At 41.5% G+C, this 12297-nt stretch overlaps 1 long non-coding RNA gene across 1 annotated transcript; it reads right to left on the bottom strand.

The window, feature by feature from the left end:
• Positions 1-7478: 7478 nt before the first annotated feature.
• On the bottom strand, positions 7479-8726 carry LOC144464679 (uncharacterized). The gene is made up of 3 exons (XR_013492342.1): positions 8664-8726; positions 8020-8175; positions 7479-7912 (listed from the first exon to the last, which is right to left on the bottom strand). It is a non-coding gene; the product is annotated as an uncharacterized LOC144464679 (long non-coding RNA).
• Between the last annotated feature and the right edge of the window lie 3571 nt (positions 8727-12297).

Raw genomic sequence — 12297 nt, 5'->3', positions numbered from 1 at the left:
TACCCTTGGGAGAAAACCTAGAGGAGTTAAAAAAAATGATCAAGGGAGGATCAGTTAAAGAAATTAAGCGCCTGCAGGCATTCAGAGATGGGGTGAAAGTTGACAGCATGTCAGTGATGCTAGAATTTAAAGATCAATTTCTACCAGATAAGGTCATGATAGGATATATGAGTTTTAATGTAAGAGCATATGTTCAGCCTCCTATCAGGTGTTACAAGTGCCAGAGATATGGCCACGTCGCCACAGTGTGTAGGGGAAAGCAGAGGTGTGGGAGATGTGGAGGGGAGCATCTGTATGGGAAATGTGGAAACAACAACCCAGTTAAATGTTGTAACTGTGGAGGAAATCATACAGCGGCTTATGGAGGGTGTACAGTGAGGAAACAGGCTGTTGAAATTCAACAAGTCAGGGCAGAGCAGAGAGTGACATATGCAGAAGCAATAAAGATTGTGAGCAAAGAAAAAAGGGTGGAAGAGATGGAGGAAGCAAAGCAGTCAAGTGTGTTAAACCAGCAGACGGGACTGTCAACAGAAAAACTAGTACTTTTTCTTGCATGTGTCATAAACTGCTCAGATCAAGCAAAAACTAAAACAGAAAAAATCAAAATAATTGTGAAGGCAGCAGCAAAATTTCTGAATATGAAGGCGTTATCCTGGGAAAAAATACAAGCAGACCTTAGTCAGGGAGAAGGGACATCAGCAAGCAGCAGCCCCTACATATCATAGTGTACATACTCCAATAGAATGCTAGGAGTCTCATTGCAAATGGACAAGAGTTTAAGAAATATATCGGCGAGTTAAAGGAAAAACCAGATCTTATTTGTGTACAAGAAACATGGCTCAAGCCAAATTTGGATTTTGTTATAAGTGGATACTCTAGCATTCGAAAGGACAGAACAAATGGAAATGGTGGAGGGTGTGCAATATTTATCAGTCAAGGTGTGAAATATAGACAAATAATAACATCACAAGAATTAGAGGTAGTAGTTATAGAGGTCTGGACAAAAGAGGGACGCATAAAATTAATTAATTTCTATAATCCATGCAAACAATTAAAAAAAGAAGAAATGGAAGGTATTCTTGATGATTGGAGAGGGAAAATAGTCTGGTGTGGAGACTTTAATGCACATAGCACAGTGTGGGGGGACCAGGATGACTCAAATGGGGAAGTAATAGAGGAAATACTAGATGACAAAGGATTGGTATGTTTAAATACTGGTGCAGGCACAAGGGTGAATTTGGCAAGGGGCACAGAGTCATCAATAGATCTCACATTGGTTTCACAAACTTTGGCAGGGAAAAGAAATTGGAAAGTATTAAGGAGGAGCACAGTGGGTAGTGACCACTATCCAATATATATACGTATAGGAATGGAAAGTGTGATTGATCAGAGCAAGAGAGAGGGGAGATGGAAAATTGAGGGAGCAAACTGGGATAAGTTCAGAATATTGAGTGAGGGTAAATTGAGAATGATAAATGTAAATACGTCGGTTAATGAACTGAACAATGAAATTTGCAAAAATATAATTGAGGCAGCAAAGGAGTCTATTCCAAGAAGCAGTGGGAATAAAAAGAAAAGATTAGTACCATGGTGGACAAATGAATGTACTGAGGCAATAAAAGCTCGAAACAAGTCCTTTAAGGTATTGAAAAAAGCTCTTAGTTTTCAGAATTTAATAAATTATAAGAAACAACAGGCAACAGTGAGGAGAGTAATAAAAAGAACAAAAAGAGAGTATTGGAGAAAGTACTGTGAGTCACTTGGTAGGAGTACACCGTTGGAAAGAGTGTGGGGTATGATCAAAAGAATGTCAGGTAATAGGAAAGAATATGGATATCCAGTAATGAAAAATGACAGGAACTTTATAATAGAGGACAAGGAAAAAGTGGAGCTATTAGCACAAACCTTTGCTAAGGTACACAGTACAGAAAATTTGAGTAACAAAGAGAAAGAAGGCAGGGAAAAAACAGTAATAGAAAATATTGAAACGATACAGGATGAAGAAGAATACGGAAATGTAATTAATATGGAGTTTTCAGTGACAGAACTGAATAATGCTTTAAAAAAATTTGGAAAAACAACTCCGGGAAAAGATGAAATAAGCTATTGTATGTTAGATAATCTTAGTGATCCAAGTAAAGAGGTGTTATTGAAACTGTACAATAAGATATGGGAAGAGGGAAACTTACCTATTCAATGGAAAGAATCTATAATTGTTCCTATTTGTAAGCCAGGTAAGGACTCGAGTTTGCCAGAGAGCTACAGGCCAATAGCTCTAACATCTCATATAGGCAAAACTATGGAAAAAATGATTAATGAGAGGTTGAATTATTATTTAGAAACAAGGGGAGAATTAAAATGCTATCAAAGTGGATTCAGAAAAGGAAGGAGCACGGTAGATCCTGCATTATGCTTAGAACATGAGATAAGGAGAGCCCATGTAAATAAAGAAAGTATAGTGGCTGTGTTTTTCGATGTGGAAAAAGCGTACGATATGATGTGGAAGGAGGGGGTGCTTATTAAATTATATCATATGGGAATAAGAGGGAAAATATTAAGATGGATCAAGAATTTTCTAACTAACAGGAAGATATCAGTAAGGGTGGGTAAAAACTTGAGTGAAAACTACACAGTTGAGAATGGAACCCCTCAAGGTAGTATTATTAGTCCGATTTTGTTTTCAATCATGATAAATGACATATTTAGTAACGTATGCAGTTCTATTGGTGTTTCGTTATTTGCAGATGATGGGGCTATGTGGAAAAGGGGGCGAAATATTGCATTTGTTGTTGGGAAATTGCAGGAGGCTATTGGAAAGGTAGAAGCTTGGGCGTTGAAGTGGGGCTTTAGATTTTCAGTTAATAAAACAAAAGTGGTTGTCTTCACCAAAAAGAGAATACAAAATCAAGTCAATCTTAAGTTATATGAGCAAGATTTAGAAATAGTGGATTGTTTTAAGTATTTAGGGATGTGGTTTGACAAAAGGATTACTTGAAAAACACATATTAAAAAAGTAGTAGGAAAGTGTAAAAAGATATTGAATATTATTAGGTGTTTGAAAGGAAGAGATTGGGGCGCACATAGAGCATCATTGAAAACGGTATATATTGGTTTAATCAGGTCAGTATTAGATTATGGTTGTATAGTATATGAATCTGCATCAAAAACAATGTTAAAAAAAACTGGATAGCATACAGTATCAAGCACTAAGAGTGTGTTGTGGTGCAAAGAAAACCACTCCAGTGTCAGCCTTGCAAGTAGAGATGGGTGAAATGCCTCTAGAAATCAGAAGAGAGCAGATATCATTGATATATTGGGCACATTTAAGGGGACATGGAGAAAACCATCCAGCTCAGAATATTTTAAAGCCGTGTCAAGAGAAAGAAAGAAGAAAGGTACAAAGTTTTGGATGGACAATTGAAAACCGGGTTAAAGAAAGTAGGATAGCTGATAAAAATATGAGCAAAACAGTTCCACTTTCTATTGTCCCACCTTGGACACTGGAAGAGGCTATTATCGATTTGAGATTACTAAAGAAAGAAAAAGGGAAAAGTGTGAGTGTGAGTGAAGTGAACAAATATATAAATAAGAAATACAGTCAGTTTATTATAGTATATACAGATGCATCCAAATCAGGACAAAACAGAGTGGGAATAGCATTTGTAGTTCCAGATTTAAATATTGTATTGAATAAAAGAGTCAATGATGATTTAGCAATATACACAGGAGAGCTACTGGCCATTCATATGGCATTGAACTGGGTACATGAAGTCAGACCAGGTAAAGTGCTGATAGCATCAGATTCCAGTAGTGCATTGGTCAGTATAAAACAGATTCAGTCAGATATAAGACAAGATATAACATTCGAGATAGCACATATATTACAGGGAATAAAGAGAGCAGGAGTTGAGATCAAGTTCATTTGGGTTCCAGCACATATAGGATTTGAGGGGAATGAACTGGCCGATAAGTATGCCAAGAGTGCAACAAGAAAAGAACAAATATCAATGGTTGTAACATACAGTAAAGCCGAGATTAAAAGTATAGTAAAATCAGAGATGAAGAAGAAATGGCAGACACAATGGGACAGAGAGAGCAGAGGTCGACATTTTTACAATATACAAAGGAATGTTGGAGAAATGAGAGAATGTCAAAGGAGCAGCAAAGAAGAAGACATCATATCACGCATGAGATTTGGTCATACGGGGTTAAATAGCACATTATTCATAATACAGAAACATGAAACAGGAAATTGTGAACATTGTGAGTCAGGAGAAACAGTAGAACATATCCTCTTTCAGTGTCCAAAGTACCAAACACAGAGAAACACACTCAAAGCAGCATGTCAGAGAAATAAGATACCGTTTAATGTAGCAGATATATTGAGAAGAAACTCAGGGGATGTTGTATTTGGAGAGATTTTTAGGTTTTTGGAAGCAACAGGGCTTGTTAAAAAAATTTAACACATAGTATATTCTGTTCCACACTCCAGTCCAGAAGGTAGCGGTAATGCACCTGAAAAGTTGTTTGCCAACCGCCATAAAAAGAAAGAAGAAGAAGAAGAAGAAGCAGAAGAAGAAGAAGAAGAAGAAGAATCACTGCACCTGAGAGACTGCCAGGATTTTAAGAAGGCGAGTGGAGAAAGCTGCAACACAGGCGAAGGAGCAGGAAGTGGCAGGAAGCGGCGAGTCTGACTGGGAAGAACACCGACCGCAGGACCCACGCCAGAGCACCCAGTGGACGGAGGAGCTAGGTGGCTAGTTGACGGCAGGTTCCATGAAGAAGCGGTCTGTGTGAGTAGCGGTCTGAAATGATAAAGTGCGACTCACTATAGCTGGTTGTGTAAAAGTGCAGTGACTGCCGTCCTGCCTCCGATAGCTCGAGACCGTGCCAGAAGAGGACGACGGTGCAGAGCGGCGGAGCCAGGAGACCAGGGACCGAATAAAGGACGTGTGGCTCTCTTTTCTTCGGTGACCGAGCCATCCCCGCCGGCGTACTGGACGTGTGTGGTCGCCTTCCCCCTACAGATAAGCCCCCGAACTGTTTTATTGGACTTTTATCGCCCCTTAGTTTTAGCTTCCCTCATTTTAGCCTTTCAGCGCCCCTTTTTATTAGCTCCCAGGTCTTATCATTTTTATGGACTTTTCACCTGTGGTTTTAACCTGATTTTATTCTGGGAATAAATATCAATGTATATCTGTTAATGCATCTGTGGTTTCTTGGTTTTAAACAACTGCTCTCTCACCTGATTTTAAATTTCACATACACCTTTTTAATCATTTTAACTTTTCAACACTCCTGCGTTACACACAGCTGATTGAACTTTGACCCCTTTCTTTCTGTCACTCAACCACATCCAACATAAAGATGCAAACAAAGAAGTAACAATGCATTGGTTAGCAATATGTTTGCATTGTGTTGATTTAATAGGCTTCTTTCAACATTATTATTTTCCATAATTCAACCTAATCCATTGTGCACAATTACAGGTTGAATGAGGGCAGAATGTTTTCCACCTATCCACTGAAGCTGATATTTGGTATTAGATATTATATTATATTATATTATATTATATTATAATCCTGTGGGGGGGTGCTCCGGTAGTATGGGGTTGTAAACCCCTTGCTAGGGGCCATCCAGTCCCTGTACCGAAGGACTGCGAGTCTGGTTTGCATAGCCGGCAGTAAGTCGGACCTGTTCCCGGTGAGAGTTGGACTCTGCCAGGGCTGCCCTTTGTCACTGGTTCTGTTCATAACTTTCATGGACAGAATGTCTAGGCACAACCGAGTGGTGAAGGGTGTCAGGTTCGGTGACGGGAGGATCTCGTCCCTGCTTTTTGCGGATGATGTGGTCCTCCCAGCCCCATCGAACAGTGACCTCCAGCTCTTGCTCGGACGGTTTGCAGCTGAGTGTGAAGCGGCTGGGATGAGAATCAGCACCTCCAAGTCTGAGGCCATGGTCCTCAGCCGGAAAAGGGGGGATTGCCCACTCCAGGTCTGGGGGGAGGGTCCTGCCTCAGGTGGAGGAATTTAAGTATCTCGGGATCTTTTTTTCACAAGTGAGGGTAGGATGGAGCAGGAGATTGACAGGCGGATTGGGGCGGCGTCAGCAGTGATGCAGGCCCTCAACCGGTCCATTGTGGTGAAGAGGGAGCTTAGCCAGAAAGCGAAGCTCTCGATTTACCGGTCGATCTACGTTCCAACCCTCACCTATGGTCACAAGCTCTGAGTAGTGACCGAAAGAACAAGATCGCGAGTACAAGCGGCCGAAATGAGTTTCCTCCACAGGGTGGCTGGGCTCAGCCTTAGAGATGGGGTGAGGAGCTCGGACATCTGGGAGGGACTCGGAGTAGAGCCACTGCTCCTCCACATTGAGAGGAGCCATTTGAGGTGGTTTGGTCATCTGGTAAAGATGCCTTCCGGACGCCTCCCTTGGGAGGTGTTTCGGGCATGTCCAACCGGGAGGAGACATCGCCCGGCTGGCCTGGGAACGCCTCAGGGTTCCCTCGAAAGAGCTGACAGTGGTGGCTGGGGAGATGACTGTCTGGGCTTCTTTGCTGAGGCTGCTGTCCCCACGACCTGGACCCGGATAAGCAGAGGACGACGAGTACGAGTACGAGTATATTATATTATATTATATTACAGTAGGCTATATCATAAACAATGTACTGCATTTACTTTGACCCAAAGATGAGTCAGGGGAAGTCAGGGAAGAGGAGGAAGATGATTCACAGCAAGGGGCAACAGGTTGAGTATACAGTAACTTGAATCTATTGTAGGTCAGTCTTTTTTCAAAATATAGTAGAAATATAGTTAGACCACGCTTAAGCCCCGGATGTCTACAATGTCTGGCACTGCCTCTGACTGCCAGTCAGCTCTCTGTTGTGAGTTTACCTGTTCTGCTGCCTGTGATTTCTTGCACTGTGGATTACCTTACAGCATGGCTGCACATTCTGCCTTTGTGTGTCCGCCACAGAATCCACTCATCATCACCGCTGGTTCCTCAATGGTTACGACCTACCTACAGTCAGCTCCTCACAAATGTGTTGGCTTCCCTTGTGTGTTCCCCTTATATCAAACCCTCTGCTCATCTGATGCCACTTCCTGTCTGCTTCCTAACTGTACCGCTGGACACCTCTGAACTGTTTGCTGTTTGTGTGCATTCAGCGGACGCCAGTGACTCACCAGCTCTCTGTTCCAGCGTGCAGAGTATTGGACTGAACCTGTGCCCCTTAAATGCAGAGAATTCTCTGAATCTTTTGATGATATTATAGATTGTTGATGGTGAAAATTCTTTGTAATTGTGCATTGAGAATAGTTGTTCTCAAACCAACAGGTGTTTTTTGAGCATTCAACAACTTCCCCGGTCTTTTGTTGCCCCTCTCCCAACTTTTTTGGAACGTGTTGTAGGCATCAAAATCAGAATAAGTGTGTATTTTACAAAAAACAATACGTTTTTTTAAAGGAAGAAACCTTGGGAGGAACCAGGCTCTCTGGGGGGGGGCCATCCTCCTAAGGGCAAGGGAATCGTCAGCTGCTTCTGGCCACGGGACATCTTCTTCGTTCATCCTCCAGTCGTCTTTCCTGGTCATCAGTTGTCCACCGTCACATTGAACAACTGCACCAAGAAAACAGACAAGATTAGAAACTCACTTACCTTCCTTGTCCCGCGGCGGGTCTCCTGGCTCCATGATGGTCATCCTGTCTCCGTGTGGTGTATCCAGATCCCTTAGTCCGACATCACGTCTTGACTGTGTCCAGGTCTCTTAGTCCGACATCACGTCTTGACTGTGTCCAGGTCTCTTAGTCCGACATCACGTCTTGACTGTGTCCAGGTCTCTTAGTCCGACATCACGTCTTGACTGTGTCCAGGTCTCTTAGTCCGACATCACGTCGTCAGTTGGGTTACACTACTGAGAATGAAGACAACACACTTGATATAAACACTATGTTGGCGCATTTAAAAATCTCTCTCTTCTTCAGGACTTGAGTTAAGGATGTGACGGTGTTGTCCTCTTACTTCTCTTGTAGAACAGGATGTAAGCACCCCTCTCCTGCTGCTCACAGACTAAGTTGCCGGACGTCTCAAAGACCACTGAATCATTGTAGGTGAGCCAATGATCATCTGGTTCATCCGGATTGTTGTCTGGGTGGATGCCTTCGCTGATGTAGTGTCCTATGAAGAGAGAGATCTTGATTAATATCTTAAAACATAGTGGAGGTTATGAAGGTTAATTGATAACAGACAAAGGGGAATTTTCAGAATCACGACAGCTCGGCATATAACTCACCTATAAAGCATTATTTATTTCTTAACCATTCATAAAACCATTAGTTACAACTTAGAGAGTGGTATCAAAAAGATTCTGAATATGACATGATGTTTAAAACTTTTATGGTTTTCTACATAAAATATCAGAAGTAGCAGAAAATAGTTCCAAATAAAGCAGAGAGTGCTAATAACTAAATTTATCAATCAAAATAGTACAAAATAACGACCAGTTTCACACAGAAAAGGATAAAGTTCCACTAAAAGCTACTCAGAATAAATAAAGTGAATAATTATAATTGGTTAATTCCATCAGGACCTGAAACGTTTCTATCTACAACATGACAGAGGACGACAGACGATCACATTCAGCCTTCAGTGTGTGCTTCTCTTACCCATTTCTGTGGAGCCAAAATGGCTGATGGCGCTGATCAGGCTGTAACAGCCTCCATCCTGTGAAGGAACACAGTTCATAAGAGTTAGCTTCACACGTACACGCACAATACAACAGCACACACTGTACACATGTTTACTTTCACATGAGCCTGATTTTTGTGTTTTCTTTACCTGTGTGGAGGAGACCAGCAGGTCCCTTGTCAGCCTGACAGGGTCATCAACCTTCTCAAGCTCAAAGAAGGGAGAGTAGCGAAACCTCTTCAGCTGCAGGATGAGCACTCTGAGGGAAAAGGTATGAAAATATGAAAGGATTAATGTTGAGCCTAAAGACAAAGTGAAGCAACACATTCTCATCCTAACTCGTCAGATACTGACGCTTTGTCAGTGGACCTACACCTCAAAATATGACACCCTAGGTACCCCCCTGCGTCAGCTTTGGATATTCAGGGATGACATGATCATCTACGCTCCTTACATGCATTGTGTCTTTTCAAATACACTTTTCTGTTTTCACAGGAAATGTGCAGTTTCTGCTCGTTACATGCATACGTTCTCTCTCAAAATAAACTTGCAAAGTAGGTAAAAGACTTCATTTTTATGTTTACTTCCTTTCTATGTCAGGTTTAGGCAACTAAAGTTTGCCTAACTTTAAACTAACTTTAAACTAAAGTTTAGGCAACAAAGAAAGTCCAGAGTCTGTTTGACCCATTCGCCTCCCCTCCTGCCTGCCCTACACAGACTTTCTTTCCCTTTATACTACAGTTGTTGCAGGCAGTGTCACAAACTGCTGCTGCCCGGTGCGTGTCTTACTGCCACAAAGGGTGCCTCTGTTAGATCAACTGACTCTCAAGGGTCCCTCAGGGTCAGTGGGCCCCAGTTTGGGAACCACCCAGGTCAGGTGATCCTTTATGTCAGATGTGATGTCACTTACTGTGGCAGAGTGAGGAGGGATGATCTGCAGCTCGACGTGTTCCCTCCACAGTCACACCTGAACTCCACCTCCGTCTCCTGCAGAGCAGCACAGAGAAACAGGCTGTGTGTTATGAACACAACTACAACACGTCCACATGCTCAGACAGAGGCTGTGTGTGTGTGTGTGTGTGTGTGTGTGTGTGTGTGTGTGTCTGTAGTGTTTGTTGCATGATGTTTTAGATCAGTCAGTGATCATGTGACTGAAGGAGGATTTGTGGATCTTACCTTAAGGTACTCCTGGAGCATCTCCTCCACAGAGCCTCCAGGGATGAGGTCTAGAGACAGGTTTGTGAACTCCTCCTGTCTCGTTGACTGTGCTCCACAGCTGCACATTAAAGAGACAATACACATTAATATTGGCTGCAGTGGTCACAATACAATTTTGTTTCATAACAGGACAAGAGCAGAGCTTATTCAAGACCAGATCATTAAGGTGGCACCATTAAAAACTGACTGTGTGTGACCCTGAACTGTGCAGTCTCACCTTTTGCATGTCCTGGTGTTCTCCTTTGTGATCACCAGGTGATCCTCTACAGGGCAGGTATAATGTGTGCCCACGAAAGCTGCTGTCTCCTGCAGCAGAGGGGCCAGACCTCTCATCTGTTCCAGGACTGCAGTCAGGAACTCATGAGCGTCCTGAATACACAGAGAAGAGTTTAAACACAGAGCACAGACGGTCAGGAGGTGAAACAACAGAATGTAAAGTCAGCTGACTTACCTTTTGCAGAGTGTCCCAGAAGTCAGGTGCCTGGGCAGAGACCACATCCTTAAAGAACTGCAGGAAGGGGATTTTAACTTGAGCGTCTATGGACGAATGAACGTCCCTGACATTCATCAAGCTTCTGCAGAAGGCAAGACGATAAAAAGAGACATTTTTGCATATGTTTCATTTTGGTTTCATAATGGCTTCCTTCTGTGACACAGTTTGAGCGTCTGGTGACAGTAGGTCTAAAGAGAAACATGGTTGGTTATTTTAAAGAGATAAATCATACAGACATTCTGTGTCCTTGTGGTCATCTCTGGGGTATTGTGGAGAAAATTAAAGAGTTAGCAAACAACATGTCTGTAGAAACAAAAACGCACTCTGTGGGGCTGAAGGCCTCCTAACAGGAACACTTTCCTTCTGTAGAGTGAAAACCAAAGCAATATTATGAGAAAACAGTTTTAAACTTCTCTTGTTTGCAGCCATTTCCAACTAAAATGTTTAAATATAAATGTTACAGTCTACTAAAATGAGATTAATGTGAAGCTCTGACACTCTGACGTCAAACATACGTCAAGGTAACCGAAGAGGCGATTCCACCATTTCTTCTTCTTTGCCTGTTGGTCCTCCCAAGACTCAGCTGGCTTTGCTGAGACTGGAGCAGCAGGTACATCCTGGACACCGCCGCTGGTGGTTAAGAGAGACACAGTTAGTTTCTTACTTTCGAGGCCAGATAAATGAATCATAAATCATGTGCAAGAGTTGTTTCCAGAAAAAAATTACTCTCACAGTTAACACAATCACAAACAATTTGCGTCAAACTTAAATATTTGACACTAAAAACACTAATCATGTTGCCTGTATATAGCGCTCCAAGATTTTACCAGTTAAAAAACAATAAAAATTTTGCTTTCCAATCTCAGGTCTGCAGCTCTGGCACTCTCTGACTCTTAAAGGTTTGGATTACTACCAAGAAACTACATACTAAAAAAATGTAAATACTTGTATTAATACTGCTTTATTTCTGGTAAAATCCTTCTAAACCCTTCATAAAGGCAGCGAATGAAACAGACCACTGAAGTGTATTTTGTATTGAAGTGTATGTCCTTACCTTGTCTGATGGCTGGATTGCAGTCTCTTCTCATCAGCCACAGTCTTCTTATGAGATCGTTGTTTCTTCTGTTAAGAATAAAGAAAAATAAGATGAACATTGACTGAAAATTAAAATGCCTTTATAGAGTAGTCCGGGAATGAGTCCTAAACGCCGAAAATGAGTTTGCATTTTTGCACGCTTGGTTTCCTTATCTTGAAATCAGTGAGTTTTTTTGAATCTGGTTTTGGTTAGGTGCCTGAAATACGGTCTGTGCTTAACACAAGGACTTCCACATTTTGTTCTAGGACATAAGATATGTCAGTAAATATCCCACTTGTGAAATTTTAAGCCTTTAGGTGTCTTACAAAGGTGGTTGCTAATGAGTGATTAAATGAGACTACAGAGCGTCATCACGTTGACAGCTTCACAGCCTTGTTGGGGTAGTGAATGAAGTAATTTAGATAACATTAGCTTTTTACTTCCGCTGATTACATTTACACCTCAAAAATCATAATAGTGGTGTAAATATTTGAAGATTATTTGCTGTACAAAACACACAAGTATCATAAACTGTCGTTTTCCTGCAATAATCGAATATAACGGGAAAATCACCTCTGCTTTTGTCAAGGGAATCATGGTAACACTGGCATCTGTGTCAGCCTACAAAAAAACCTCTAGATAGACTATAATTTGACTGAAAGTAGGGCTGCACGATTCTGGAAAAAATGAGAATCACGATTTTTTGGCTTATAATTGAGATCACGATTTTTTTCAACATAAAGATATATTGTGCTTATTTCCTAATACAAAAGGAAAAGTAACAAAAATTATAAATAAATAATAAAAATATCATTAAATAACAAAG

This window comes from Epinephelus lanceolatus, chromosome 1 (genome assembly GCF_041903045.1).
Source record: "Epinephelus lanceolatus isolate andai-2023 chromosome 1, ASM4190304v1, whole genome shotgun sequence".
NCBI lineage: Eukaryota > Metazoa > Chordata > Actinopteri > Perciformes > Serranidae > Epinephelus > Epinephelus lanceolatus.
The sequence above is the reverse complement of the archived record's forward strand: the minus strand, read 5'-3'. Positions and strand labels throughout refer to the sequence as shown.